Consider the following 13,430-nt stretch of genomic DNA (forward strand, 5'->3'; position numbering starts at 1 on the left):
GCCCTGGGGACTGTAAGACAGGGACGGGGCAGGTGTCGTGATCACGAACACGGGCACCTCCCTGTGGCACAGCGGGCACAGCCTGGGGACTAAGACCAGGACGGGGCAGGGGTGTCGTGATCACAACACGGGCACCTCCCTGTGGGCACAGCGGGCACAGCCCTGGGGACTGTAAGACCAGTGCGGGGCAGGGGTGTCGTGATCACAACATGGGCACCTTTCTGTGGGCATAGCGGGCACAGCCCTGGACCTAGGGGGCTCAGACTCCTGCAGAGCTTCAGGGGTTCTGGGTGGCCTGGGCCGACCACGGAGCTGTGACGAGACAGCAGTGAGAAAGGTGGTGGCCAGGGGCCTTGGGTCAGGGGCCTGGTGGCCTGGGGTCAGGGGCCTGGGGTCAGGGGCCTGGCAAGGGAAGGGCTCTGGGGTGGGAGGCTACCGTGGGCCTCGCATGCCCAGCTCCGGTGTCCAGGCTGGATGTCTGGGGCAACGGCAGCCCTGGAGGACAGAGCGGCAGGGCAGCAGGTGGCAGTGGGGGAAGCCCCCCACGGCCTGCAGAAGCCTCGGCCCTCCCCTGGCAGCTGTCCACCCCTGCCCAGTTGCCACTGCTCAAGGCCAAGGCCCTCTGGAAAGCACCGGGGCCACAGCACCTCTTTCCTGTGCCCGGGACCCTGGGTGGCCGGAAGAAGTGCATTGTGACTGGCCTCAGGATTTCCTGCAGTGGCCGTGGGCTGGACGGGGCTTTGTGGAAACCCTCCCCAGGGAGCTCCGTGCTGCCCGGCCAGGGTCGGCCCGGGAGGCGGTGGAGGGCCCTGCAGGGAGCCGCCGCCATCTGCCTGCTGCGGCTTGGGGACCCTGGAGCCTGTCCCACCCATCTGGCTCTGGGTGCAGTCACCGCCCCCTCCTCCGGCCCCGGGCTGCCCTCCGGCCATGTCCGACTCCGTCACCTCCCACACCCTGGGCTGTCCCCGCGTCTTGGCTGCCTTGGCCTCCTCCTGGCACCTCTGTGGGCTGAGGTGGGTGGCCGTCTCCTGACCCCAGCGGCCATCTCCCCTCTGCACTTTGTCCCCAGCAGAAACATCTGGGGCAGCCGGGCAGAGCTGGGAGGTCAGGCTTTGCTCGATGTCCCCAGCCTCATCTGGTGGCCCTCTGCCCCTACTCTCCCTGAGGACGTGGAGGGCTGGTGAACTGCAGAAGGCCACCCTCGGCCCCTGCCCCCCGGGCTCCCGACGGTCACTCTGGACGCCGCAGCCTCAACCCAGCCGTGGTGGGGCAGGGAGCGCGGGCCAAGGGGGGACTTTACCTACACCGCGGTGTACGCCAGGTCTAGGAGGGGGCTCCAGGAAAGTCCCGGGGGGTCCTCAGGGCAGGGGAGCTGAGCTGCGGCCACCCCACCCCTGGGGTGCAGGGTCTCCTCACCCCGCCACCCCACCCACCTCCCCAAAGACCACAACACCCCAGGGGCATGGCCACCCACCAAAGGCCGCAGCCGCCAAGCCCAGCCAGGGCCCGTAGCCGTCACCAAATTGCCAGAACCCATACGTGTCCTCGTGGCCCGGGTCCAAGCCAGACTGACCACTCCTGAGACGCTTCCAGGTGGCTGCGGGGCCAGGAGGCGGGGCCTGGTTCTGCCAGGGACGGGAGGAAGTGTTCTCGGATCCAGGGTCGGGGCCCTCTGTCCCACCTGAGCGCACTGCCCCCTGCTGCCCAGCCACCTGGCCACGGGAGCCTAACTCCGGCTCAGGTGCCCTCAGCCAGCAGACCAGGGGCCAGCCCCCAGGGTCTTCTGCGTCCGGCTCAGCTCCCTCAGACGGCGGAGCCAGAGAGGGCGGCTGAGCCTGAGATGTGGCCCCAAGCCGGGTGACCCGTCCTCGGATCTGTTCCTGTGGTCCGCCCCTGCCCGCCGGAAGCAGGAAAGGGCATCGAGGCTGGGCTTGCCACCGGGCAGGGGCGGGGCGGGGCCAAACACCGACAGCCTCCTGGTCACCGGGCCAAGGGGGCAGCTTGGTGGCCCACGAGCAGGACAATGGGTGCAGGGCTCTCAGTGGTCACTCGGGTGGAGCCCAGGCGGGGCCACGACCCTCAGGTAGCACCTCTGCCCTGGATGGCCTGGGCGGGGGGGGGGCAGGGACCCTCTGGAGACATCCTGGGGGGCGCAGGCGGGGTCTGCCCCCCAAAGATCACAGGGCAGAATGGGACCGGGGAGTGTCTGGGTCCCGGTGGCTGAGGGACGAGGGGCTGCGGGAGACGCAGAGGTGGCACCTCCCCCACCTGAGTCCAGCCAGCTTGGCCTGACGGGGACAGGGTGCCTGGGGGAGCTGCAGGATTCTGAAGTGGACTGCCCCTGGGACCTGCCAGGACAGAGGGGACAGCGGCTTGGTGTGCCCAGGGGAGGGTGCTATAGGAGGGGCCACGCAGATTGGGCTTCCGGCCTCTGAGGAAATTCCAATTCGATGTGCTGAGATATCGGGGGAGATAAGCTGACGCGGGCAGCAGCAGCGGGCGGGCAGCAGCCCAGGGGCAGGTGGACCCTGGGGCTGGTACCTGGGTGGGGTGTCCTGGTCAGCCTGCAGTGTGAGGGCACAGAGCGGAATTGAGCTGGGCACAGAGGCCCTCCCCTGTCGTCCTGGAGGCTGAGGCAGGAGGATCTCGAGTTCAAAGCCAGCCTCAGCCACTGAGCGAGCCCCGAGGACTTCGTGAGACCCTGTCTCTAAACACAGGGTAAAATTGGGGCTAGGAATGTGGCTTAGTGGCCCAGCACCCCTGGATTCAATTTCCTTCACCCCCCAACAATGTGTGGAGGGCATCGTGTGGGTGTCCTGAGGCCGCTGGTCGGAAGTGGGACCCGGGTCTGCTGGGCCAGGGCTGAGCTGTGCTGGCTGATCCTCCCGCTCCTCACCTTCAGCATCTGGAGACCATCTGCTGGCCCCTTCCTGCCCGTCCCTCTCTCTGACCCCGCCTCCCTCTTCCCAGTGACACCGGGGTACCCCTATCTCGAGACCCTTAACGGAAACCCGTGCTGCCCCTCTGCGGCCCAAGGTCACGCGGTGCCGGGTGCCAGGGTTTGGGACCTGGTGGGCCCCGGGGGTCACTCTTCAGATGAGCACAGCGCTGCTGTCCAGGCCGCTCCCCCAGGAGAGGAATTCGGGCCCGAGCTCAGGGGTGGCAGGGCCAAGGCACCCTGGGAAGCTGCAGCCGGGCCCCACAGCTGGAGTCTTCTGGAGGCACGGAGGTTTGGGGCGCAGGCCCTGCTCCACGGTCCCCCCCCAACCCCCCCCCCCGTCACCCCCTGGGGCCAGTCTTCTGTCCCTGAGGTCCGCTTGCGGCAGGTGAAGGCCGGGCTGTCTCTGGGGGCTGGTGGGTGGGTGGGGTGACGCGCCTGGCAGGCACCCAGGAGGGACAGCAGTGCCTGGTGGACCCGCAGGGTTGTGGGGGGCAGCGGGGGTCGTGGGGGGCAGCGGGAGGCCTGGGCTTGCAGCGAAGTTGTGTGAAAGGCACCGGGCGCCACCGCAGGGTCTTTGGCTCTGCTGAGTGGCCTTGAGATGACCTGAAGGGACAGCCAGAGCCCACGGGCGGGGGCCTGCTGCCCAGGGCTGCTGTCCAGGAGCAGCCTCCGGCCAGGGGCTCCAGGTCCCAAGGCCTCCGACCTGCAGGGGCCGTGCCTGGGGGCTCCTGGTGCCTCTTCCTCTCTGAGAGGCTCCGGTGGGGACAGGGACAGAGCGGGCTCAGTGATGGGGTCGCAGGGTGCCTGGAGCGAGAGGGCGCCCGGGGTGGGACAACTGCGGCCTGCCGTGTGGGGGCTGGGGACGACGGAGGGCCTGCTCTATACACTGTCACACAGGCGCTGGCCGGGCCACCACCCCACCTCACGGTGGAGCCAGAGGCGCAGCAGGCCCAGGGTCACTGCACAGAGTGAGGAGAGGCTCAGCCCGACACCCTGGCCCTGGGTCCTTTCTTCTGGCTGCTGTCCAGCTGCTCGCTGGGCAGCGGGAGCCACAGAAGGTCTGAGAGCCAGACGTGGCAGTGGGTGCTGGTGGGTTGCTGGGCGTTTCGGGGGGGCTGGGAGGTGGGGCTGCGTAAGGGACAGGGAGAGGCAGCAAGAGGGCGGTCTCCAGAGAACCCAGGAATGAGGACCAGGGTGCCCATGGCCGCTGGGCACTCAGGATGCGTGGCCGCGGGCTGAGGCCCCCAGGAAGGAGCTGCGGTGCCCGGGAAGAGCTGGCCCGGGGGCTGCGGGCGGTCCCTGGCCTGCTTTCCTGTCGCCCGGCCTCCTCTCCCCACGAGGCAGGGCCATGGGAACCCCGGCGGCCCAGCCCCACGTGGGCTTCTTCCTGCCGGAGGACCCGGTCAGGCCACATCCTGCCCTGGTGGAGCTGGGGCAGGCTCCCAGGGACACAGCCTGGCCTGGCCTCCGTCCTATTCAAAGCAGCCGAGTCGGGCAGAGGACTGAGCTCTGCAGAGCCCGCCCTGGGCCGGCCACTGCCGAGGGGCCACGCCCGCCCGCCCTGGGCTCAGACCAGCAGCCTGGCCCTGGGCGGCCCCGGGTCTCAGTGTCCTTCTCGGTGGACGTGGAGATGAGCAGTGGGCCAGGCACATTCTGGGTGCAAGGGACCCAGCAGTGGGCGAGAGGAGGACCTGACCAGGGCTCTCGCGTGTCCCCTGAAGGACTGCCACGGCACCCTGCCAGGAAGGCACTCTTTGGGGGCTTGATCCTCCCCTCTGCTTTTTGTTTACTTAATCATTTTATTTTAAATTCTGAGACGAGGTCTGACCACGTTTCCCAGATGCCCTTGAACTCCTGGGCCTGAGCCGCCACCCCCCCACCCCAGGCAGCTGAGACCCCAGTGCAGGGCCCACACCCGCTGCCCATTTTGAAAACGGAGGCAAAATCCAACATGAAATCCTCACTTGACCAAGGGCCAGCGCAGGGTTCAGGGTAGCCGTGGCGGGCAGCCTGTCCCTCTGGTTCCTGAGGCCTTCAGCCCCCCAGGAAACCCGCCCCATGTCCCCCCGGCCCCTGGCCCTGCACAGTCACTGGGCAGACCCTGCTCTAGGCCCACCTCGCTGCCCGAGTTGTGCAAACTGAACTGGACGCCGTGCGGCCCTCTGAGCCTGGTGCCTGCCCACAGCCCAAGGGTCGCTGTTCCTTCTGGTGGCCGACTGATGGCTTGTGGCTGAACAGTGGTGGTCAGCTGTGTGGTGGGCCCGAAGTGGCCGTCCAGCCCTCTGTTGACGGGTGTCTGGGTTGTCTCCATTTTGATCCCCTTTTCTAAGCTGGGGACTGACTTCCTGCCCCCCGACAGGCCAAGGCCCGGGCCCCGGGACAGAGCCCACCGTGGTTCCCAGGGCCCAGATGGGCGGGCACAAGGGAGGATCTGGAGGTGCGGGGACTCCGGATTCATCTTCCAGCGCTGGGGACCTGCACTGGGACAGCTACAGGGTCAGACTCACTGTCAGAAGGCGCGCCTTCCTGTGGGCCTCCGGCTTCCAACAGCCTCCTTCCAGACGCGGCTGAGGTTTTCAGCCTCCTGAGCCCTCCGTGCCCGACTGGCCCCAGCTCTGGGCTGTGTGTCCCGAGCTCACATGACTCTGCTTGGTGACGGGGTCTTGGGCATCTTCCAGTGCCATGGGTGACGGGGAGGAGTCGCTAGGAGAGCCCGGCAAGGCGGTGCCCACCGCGGCAAGAAGAAGGTCTGCCCGCCAGCCCTTCCCCTCCGCACGTGGTCCAGGTGACCTTTGGTCAGCATGGCTGTGCACCCCAGGGACAGTGGGCCCACAGCCTCAGCTCAAGCTGGCCACCGCCCTGCCTCACGGGTGAGGGAAACTGAGGCTCGGAGGTGACATCCCTCCCCCGGGGCTTGAGGAGGCCTGTGGTGGACCCAGGACCCAAACACAGGCCACTGGTGGCTGGCAGGGCCTGGGGACAGGTAGCAGGTGGAGGCTCCTCCTCCCGCGGGTGCCGCTGTCCTCAGAGGCCACGCAGGGCGCCATGCGTCCAGCACACGGTGTCTGTGCTGCACAGCAGGCCCGAGAGGCCTTGGGTCGAGGCGAAGGACCCTGGGGCCCGATGTGCGGCCGGGGGCACTGGGAGGCTCCTCCCACCCAGAGGGAGCGGGGCCGGGGGTCACACGGCAGAGCAGCCCCAGCACCTGCTCCTGAGGTGGCCCAGGTGGGCAAGGGGCAGCAGGCTGGCGCTGGGGGGCCCAGGGCGTCGGTGGGGTTGCCAGGGTCTCCACATCCGTGTCTGTGTGGCTGCTGGGGCTCCCCTGCTGCCCCTGGGCTGCTCACAGCTGGGGGAGGAAGCCCTCCCGGGGCAGGTGGAGCCAGGGGCAGGTGGCCGGACAGCGGCTCTTTCTCCTGAAGACCTGGGCCAGGCAGCCCTCCTGGGGCCAGGGTCACCGACTGCCCTGTCCCTGCCCCGAGGCACTGCTGGTTCCCACACTTGGGCCTTCCCTGGGGGTTCCTGGCCCTGGGCACCGGGGAGAGACCCTGCCCTCTCCACGGAGGCTCCGGGCTCTGCCCGCCCCAGGGTTCCAGAGTCCAGGGACAGGGTCCTTCCAAGACCTCACTGGGGTCAGGGTCACTGGTTCCGTGTCCCTGGCAGGGCTCTGCCCCTGGCCAGGGAAGTCACGGTCACAGCTAACCCTTCTGGGTCAGCTGTCCCCACCTCCCTGTCCCCCCGGGGCTTCTTGGCCCCCGTGCCCCACCCAGGCCGTCCCTGTCCCCACCTCCGTGCGCCCTGTCCCCAGAAGCATTTCTTGGCCCCAGTTTGGTGAGTGGCTGGGGACTTCTAACAGCCCGAGGGGGGAGGCCACGGGCAAGACCCTGGAAGTCAGAGCCAGGACAGGGCTGGCCTGCAGCCGCCGGTCCACCCAGGCAGCTACCTAGCGGTTACCAAAAGACCAGCGTTGCAGGGCTCAGGCGTGACACTGGAGTCAGCCAACCCGGGGCCACATCCCCGCTCATCGGCCTCCACGTTGAAGGCCGTCTCCTCCAGGTGGAGTGAGGCCAGAGCTGCCGGACGGCGGGCCACAGGACCAGGTTCAGTGGCTCTTCACAGAACCACCATGTACTGACCAGCCCCACGTGTCCCTGGTGGCAGGGAGCACGGCCAGGTCCAGGGCCTCCCGCGGGGCTGGAGGAGGACGAACCTCACCACCACCGTGGCTCCTGCCTGGCCTCTGGCCCTCCCCCCTGGGTGGGTCAGGAGCTGCGCGTCCGCCACGCCAACCCCCAGCTGGCACCCTGTCCCGTCCCCGGGTCTTGGCAGCTGGCGATGGTGACAGCTGCCCCCACCCACAAGCTCCGACACGTCCCGTTGCCGGGTGGAGAGGGTCGGGGAGGGGCGCGGCCAGCGGGGATCAGACGGACCGGCCTGGGCCCGGGCTTGCCCCAGGCCTGCCGGCACGTAACTGTAGGCTGCCCCTCGGGCCAGGAGGCTGGGGACGGTGGCCACCGGCACAGCTGTGAGACGCAGCAGAACCTTGTGAGCTGGGTCACACAGCGGCCCTGAGAGGGCGCTGCCCTCACCCCACGCCACAGAAGAGGAAGCTGAGGCCCAGGAGCGCCGTTCTCATGTCACCAGAAGCTCAGCTGGGAAGCTTGTGCCCGGCCCTGGGCTGGCGTCCCCTCGCCCACTTGCCCCTCGCCCCCTCGCCCCTCGCCGGCAGGAGCCAACCCAATAAACAGGCCGACTGCGAGCAAGTCAGCCAGTGCCAGGCTGTGCAACCCTAGCAAGTCTCTTGACCTCTCTGGGCTGGTTTAGATGTCTGTCAGCGCTAGAAGGTCTTTCAGGCCTACTCCAGGAACCCAGTGAAGGAAACTCCAGGCCTGAGCAGAGGGGCTTTCCCAGGTCCCTGGTCGCTTTTAGCCTCCCTCCCTGGGTACAAGTGACCCGCACTCTGTCCTCGGCCCGGCGGCTTTTGCCAAGTTCTTTTTCTGGCGGCATGAACTCAGGCCTGAGCCCAGCCAGAGCCAGACTTGGGAGGGCTGGCCACGTGCTCGGCGGGAGGGGCAGATGGCAGGCCACCTGTTGGAGGTGGCAGGGTGACAGCAGCCCGCCCGCACCTCCGGCTGCCCCTCTGCCTGCCTCGCGGAGCCCTCTCTCCCGTGCCCAGGGGTGGCTGGGGGCGCTCACCGAGAGGAGCCAGCCCCTGCCAGGCAGAGGGGGTGGGCAGCACCCTGAGCACTGCCGAAGGCCGCCCCTCAGAGGACACCCCGAGGGGCCACGGTGTCTCCAGACGCCTGGGTCCCAGCACTGTCCCCGAAGGGGCCCTCGCCGAGTCTCGGGCATTTGGAAATCTTCAGCAACTACAACAACAACGAAACCAGGCTCTGAGCCGCAGCCGCACCCGAGGGTCCAGGCGGGATCCTGGGAAGGCCGGCCAGCGGACCGCCTGTGTCCAGGAGGCTGCGGGCCCCCAGGCTTGGGGCCTCTCAATCTGTGAAGCCCTCCTCCACCCGGCGGCGGGTGGGCCTCCTCCTGGGCACTGCCTGCGGCCATGGTGGGCTGTGATGGCTGCGTCCCCCACCTGGGAGTCCCCGACTGAAGCTCAGAGAAACAGGGGTCTGTGTGACTTTGTGGCCACAACATCTGCCCAAGCAGACCAGGGCTGTGCATAGGCTCCTCTTCTGTGGACCTGCAGGCCACGGTGAGGGGTCCCGGTCCTGCTGGGGTGCCGGCCGGTCGGCGCAGGCAGCACCCTCCCGCACGGAAGCCCCCGGAGGGGAGCCCGGCCCTGGTGGAGCGCATGGACGCGGCCTCACGTCCTTCCCGTTGGTGCCAAAGCCGGGGAGACCCACTCCCTTCCCAGAGTGACCGGGTCTCCCTGGGGGGCCTTCCGGAGCCTTCCGCTCCTGCCTGATGGACTTGAGATGTCCCTGTGTCGGTCCCCCTCCTCCGAGTTCTCCAGACGGTGCCCGTGGGTCACCTGCCTCGGGAGCCTGGTGCTCGTGAGCGCCGTGGGCCTCGGGGCCTCCTGCTCCCTGGCCTGGGCGAGGCGGGCGCGTCCCCACCCTGTGGGCTTGAGTCCGGGCGCCAGGGCCTGGAGTAGCCTGCTCCCGCTGCCGGGGACGCGGAAGCCTGAGCGGCCCTCAGCAGCCCGTGTCCCTGGGCAGCCGCGGGGCTGTGAGCCCACCTGGGTGGCCACAGTCGGGGCTGGGAGGGGGTCCCCAAACCCAGGCGTGAATCCCGGCTAACACGGGGACGCAGCTCAGAAACTGCCACCAAGCTCACTCCCTCCTCACAGCACAACGGCCACCGGTGCCACGGAGCACAGCGTGACGTTTCCAAGTGAGCACTGGCACGCACGCCCACTCCCCCTCAGAGGGACGCCAAGCCCCCATCTCAACCCAGGAGGCCTGCACGCTCTCCTGGCCTCCTCTACCCCAGGGACAAACCCTTCCCTCCTCCTGTCCACCCTTCTATCCACCCACCACCCACCCACCCCATCTACCCCCCACCCACCATCCACCCCCCACCCATCCCCCCCCCACCCACCCGCCTCGGAGGCCAGTAGGTGCTCCACCATCCTAGTGCGGTGTCGAGGGACGGGCCCTCAGGCCACCTGTCACAACTCTATGAAGGGGAAATGGAGTCACGGGAGCGCGAGGCTCCGCCGAGGGGGCTCCGGGAGCCCTTCCTGACCACTCGCTCGGCCACTCTCCAGCGAACGTTCCGAGTGGCCTGAGTGGCCCAGGTCCTCAGGCCGGACAGTGGCGAGGCCGTCACCCTCATGGGACTTGAAGGAAGCCAGGCGTCCACGGCCACCAACGGCAGCCATCGGGGAAGAGCCTGCAGCCTGCCCGAGGGTCCTGGCTGCGGGTGCAGGGAAGGGCCCCGGGCCAGGCCTGGAGAGGGGCGCAGGAAGGGAACTGCAGCGAGGTTGACCTCTCCCAAAGAACCGGGGGTGACGCCACCCGAGGTCCAGGACACAGGAACTGCTGTCACCTGCTGAGCACAGAGGACGCCCGGCAGACATGCGGAGGAAAGGCCAGGGCAGGAGGGGCGGAGAGAGAGGCCGTGGCCCCGCCTCTGCCCTCTGGGGAGGCAGACACAAGGAACCTGGGAAACGGCGTCTCAGGGCCGAGCGTGGGCCAGGCGGAGGCCAGGGTCGGGGCATGCTCACTGGGCTCCGGGCTCGAGCAAGCACCTGGTGGTGGCCGCCCCTGGTGCCCCTTGGGCACGCCCCAGGTCTCCTGGGGTCACGGGCAGGCGCTGCGGACAGGGAGTCGGACCTTCAACCTGAGAGCGAGGAGGCGTGGGAGGGAGACCACGGCAGCTGGGCTCCCATGTGGGATAGAGCATGCGCTGGGAGACCCCGCGAGGCCCTGGGGGCGCAGCCAGAGCCGGCTGCCCGCCAGACCCACCCCAGGCCCAGCCTGCACCTGGGGGAGACCCATCTCGGGAGGTGGCTCTGGCCGGTGAGAGGCGCTGCTTCCTCCCTTGCACTGAACACGGGCCCTGCCCCCAGGACCAGCCCCGGCCCAGCCTGCCCCACCCCTTACCCCCCACCAGGTCCCCCAGCTGCCCACTGGCTGGGCGGGACGCCATCCACTGTGGCACCTGACCCCTGCCTCCCGCCTCTCTGGCAGCTGGGCTTCCACGTCCAGTTGGCATTAATGGCTGTGCAGGGTCCGGGGGCCCAGGGACAGTCTTTCTGGAAGCCCACAGGGTGCCCGGCTGGAGTCGCAACAGGACACCCAGGCCCGAGCACCTGCCTCTGGCTGCCCCGTGCCCCCACGCCAGAGGGCACACCCCGGACCCCTCAGTGTGGACACTGTGTGCTTCCCCTCAGGGCACAGTGAGAGTCCTCCCGAGCGGACCTCGGGGTCCGCGGGAAGAAAGGTCGTCTGGGTGGGGCACCCCGTCTCCCAACAGCAGCTGAACTCCCAGGGGTCACCGAGCTTTGTGCTGGGGTCCTCGTCCTGGCTTTGTGTGGCCTTGGGCCCAGCCCCTCCAAGGCCTCCTGTCCTGGGGATCCTCAGCCCTGGAAGGCGGAGCCCTGCATTTCCAGGACCTGCGGTGCTGTGGCTCTTCCCTGGACGGTGCCGGGTCGGCGGACGGTGGCAGAGGAAGGCGCGGTGGCTCTCCACGGGCATGTGGACGGGAAATGTGCTCAAAGGTCACCCCCTTTCCCTGGCCGTGAGGTCCGGATCCCATCTCTATCCGCGAGAAGCTGTGCACCCTTGGGCACGTAGCTGAGCTCCTCTGGGCTCTAGTTCCCCGTCTGTAAAGTGGACACCTCGCCTGCCCCTATCTGATGGCTCACTGAAGGGCCTGGTGCCGCGGGGCAGGTCGACCAACGGAGCTGCGGAGCTGAGGTCACGCTCCCCTGGAGACGCCTGCTGCCCAGGGCCTGGGCCTGGCCCACATCTCACCCAGCCCCCCAGGAAGGGGTGGGGCGGCCGAGCGCTGTGCCCTGGGACTGTGAGCTACTGTTCCTGGGGAGCGGCCTCCAGACCTGGAATGCACTCCATCAGGCTGGACCCCGCAGGCTGGAATTTAAAAATGTGTTTCCCCTTTTGGAGGGAGGGAGTGAGGGAGGGAGGTGGGGGAGAGAGAGAGAGAGAGGGAGAGAGAGAGAGAGAGGGAGAGAGAGGGGCTAAGTGTTTCTGGCCTGTGAAAGGAACACAGTTTCAGAGCCAGGACACAGAAACCGCATGTGCTTGCACAACGCCATGAAAACACAGGCCACCAAGCCAACCTCTGCAGCTCGCATGGGCTCCAGCTGGCTGCCCAGGTGGGCCAGGGGTGCCCTGCAGGGCCAGGCGGGCAGCTGCAGAGTGGTGGGGCGTCTGGGAGCAGGGAACCTTGGGAATTCAACGGCAGCTGGGGTGTGAAGCGTCTCTCTCTGCACCCAGGTCAACACCCACCCACCTCCGTGAGCAGTCCCACCCCTGGGTGTCCACCCCGCAGACAGGCATGGTGTTTTCAGCAGAGGGTACCCCAGAATGTTCAGGAAAACTCTCCATGTTGACTCAAACAGAAACCACCCAGAGCCCCAGCCCACGTTATGGCATATCCATCAGAGGACTACGGCACAGCAGTGAAAAAGGACTGAGTGCAGCGGACCCCACACAGGGAAGAGGCAGGGCAGCTCAGCGGGGAGCACACACACTTCCGCTGGCTGAGCCTGAGGTGCTGTGGGAGCAGAGCAAGCCAGGCACAGACGGCCACGTGTCGGACTGTGCTGCCCCAACTGCCCAGCTCCGCAGAGCTAGGGGCAGAAGGAGAGGGAGTGGAGCAAGGGGTCGGGGGCGATGGGGGTGGGGCGAGGCTGAGGGTCTAAATGACTTGGGGGGTGTGCTGAGGCCTGCGGGTCACGTCCCAGCAGGCTGCAAAGGATCGAGGCGTGGGAACTGGGACCCGGGAGCCTGGGGTCTGGCTGTGAGGCGGCCCTGGCTCAGGCCTCGGGCACCGGGGGCTTCTGGCACGCTCTCCCGGGGCTGGTCCCAGCTGTGCTGGTTGTGGGAGCCGCACACTGTCACGAGGCCCACTTTGGTAAGGGTCTCCCCAGCTCAGAGCCCAGGGCAGGGCTAGACGCCCGCATTGGGCCAGCAGAGCCGAGGAGGCCGGGCAGGCGGCGGGCAGCAGGTTGGACCAGGCCTCCTGACTCCCGGGAACAGCTGCAAACAATCAGGAGCTGCTGCCTCCCTCCCGGCCCCGAGAGCCCGCGCGGGGACCTGCAGCAGCCCACTGAGAGCCCTGGGGGACCTGGGCCAGGGGGCCGGCGGCCCTGGAGCCCAGCAGAGCTCAGAGGTGGCCAGCAAGCCCTGACCATTGGCCCCGTTGGCAGGGCCCGGTCAGGTACAAGGGCCGGGCAGGGGCAGGGAGGCTGGCCTGCAGGCCAGCAGCTCAGCACACAGCTGGCGGGTGAGAGGGTGCCCCGCCAGACTCTGGGTCTGACTCCAACTCTGACACCTCTGAGCTCTGCAGCCTGGGGGACCTGGGTCCACTGGCCAGGCCCGGTGCCCTTCCGGGAGAAGCGAACCGCAGTGTGCCTGGTTTAGGTGTCGTAGGCCTGAATGAGTTGAAGCTCTGGACACGGCACTGGGCGTTTTGACTGTCCCCAGATGTGAGCCGTAGACCGCAGGCCGCGGGCTGCCTCGTTTAAGTGCCTACCGTATGCCAGGCCCCCTCGAGGCTCTCGGATTCGCTCCCGCTGCCGGCTGCTGTCTCCCCTGCACCCCCACCCAGGCCCACCTTTGCCAGAATCCTCCGTGGCCGGGAAGCGGGGACCAGCCACCTCCGGGCCTGAGGGGGATTTTCTGCTGCAGGCTCGTGGTCAGCCAAGGAGCCTCTGGGCACAGGGAGGATTTATGTGCAGTGTCTGTCCCCGTCCCCTGGCAGGTCAGCTCTGGGGATCGTTTATCAAAGGGGTTTTACGAGGCCTTGAAGTTAACAGCACCGAGATGGGGGCAGGGGGCTGGCG

The sequence above is a fragment of the Ictidomys tridecemlineatus genome, chromosome 15, assembly GCF_052094955.1.
Source record: "Ictidomys tridecemlineatus isolate mIctTri1 chromosome 15, mIctTri1.hap1, whole genome shotgun sequence".
Taxonomy (NCBI): domain Eukaryota; kingdom Metazoa; phylum Chordata; class Mammalia; order Rodentia; family Sciuridae; genus Ictidomys; species Ictidomys tridecemlineatus.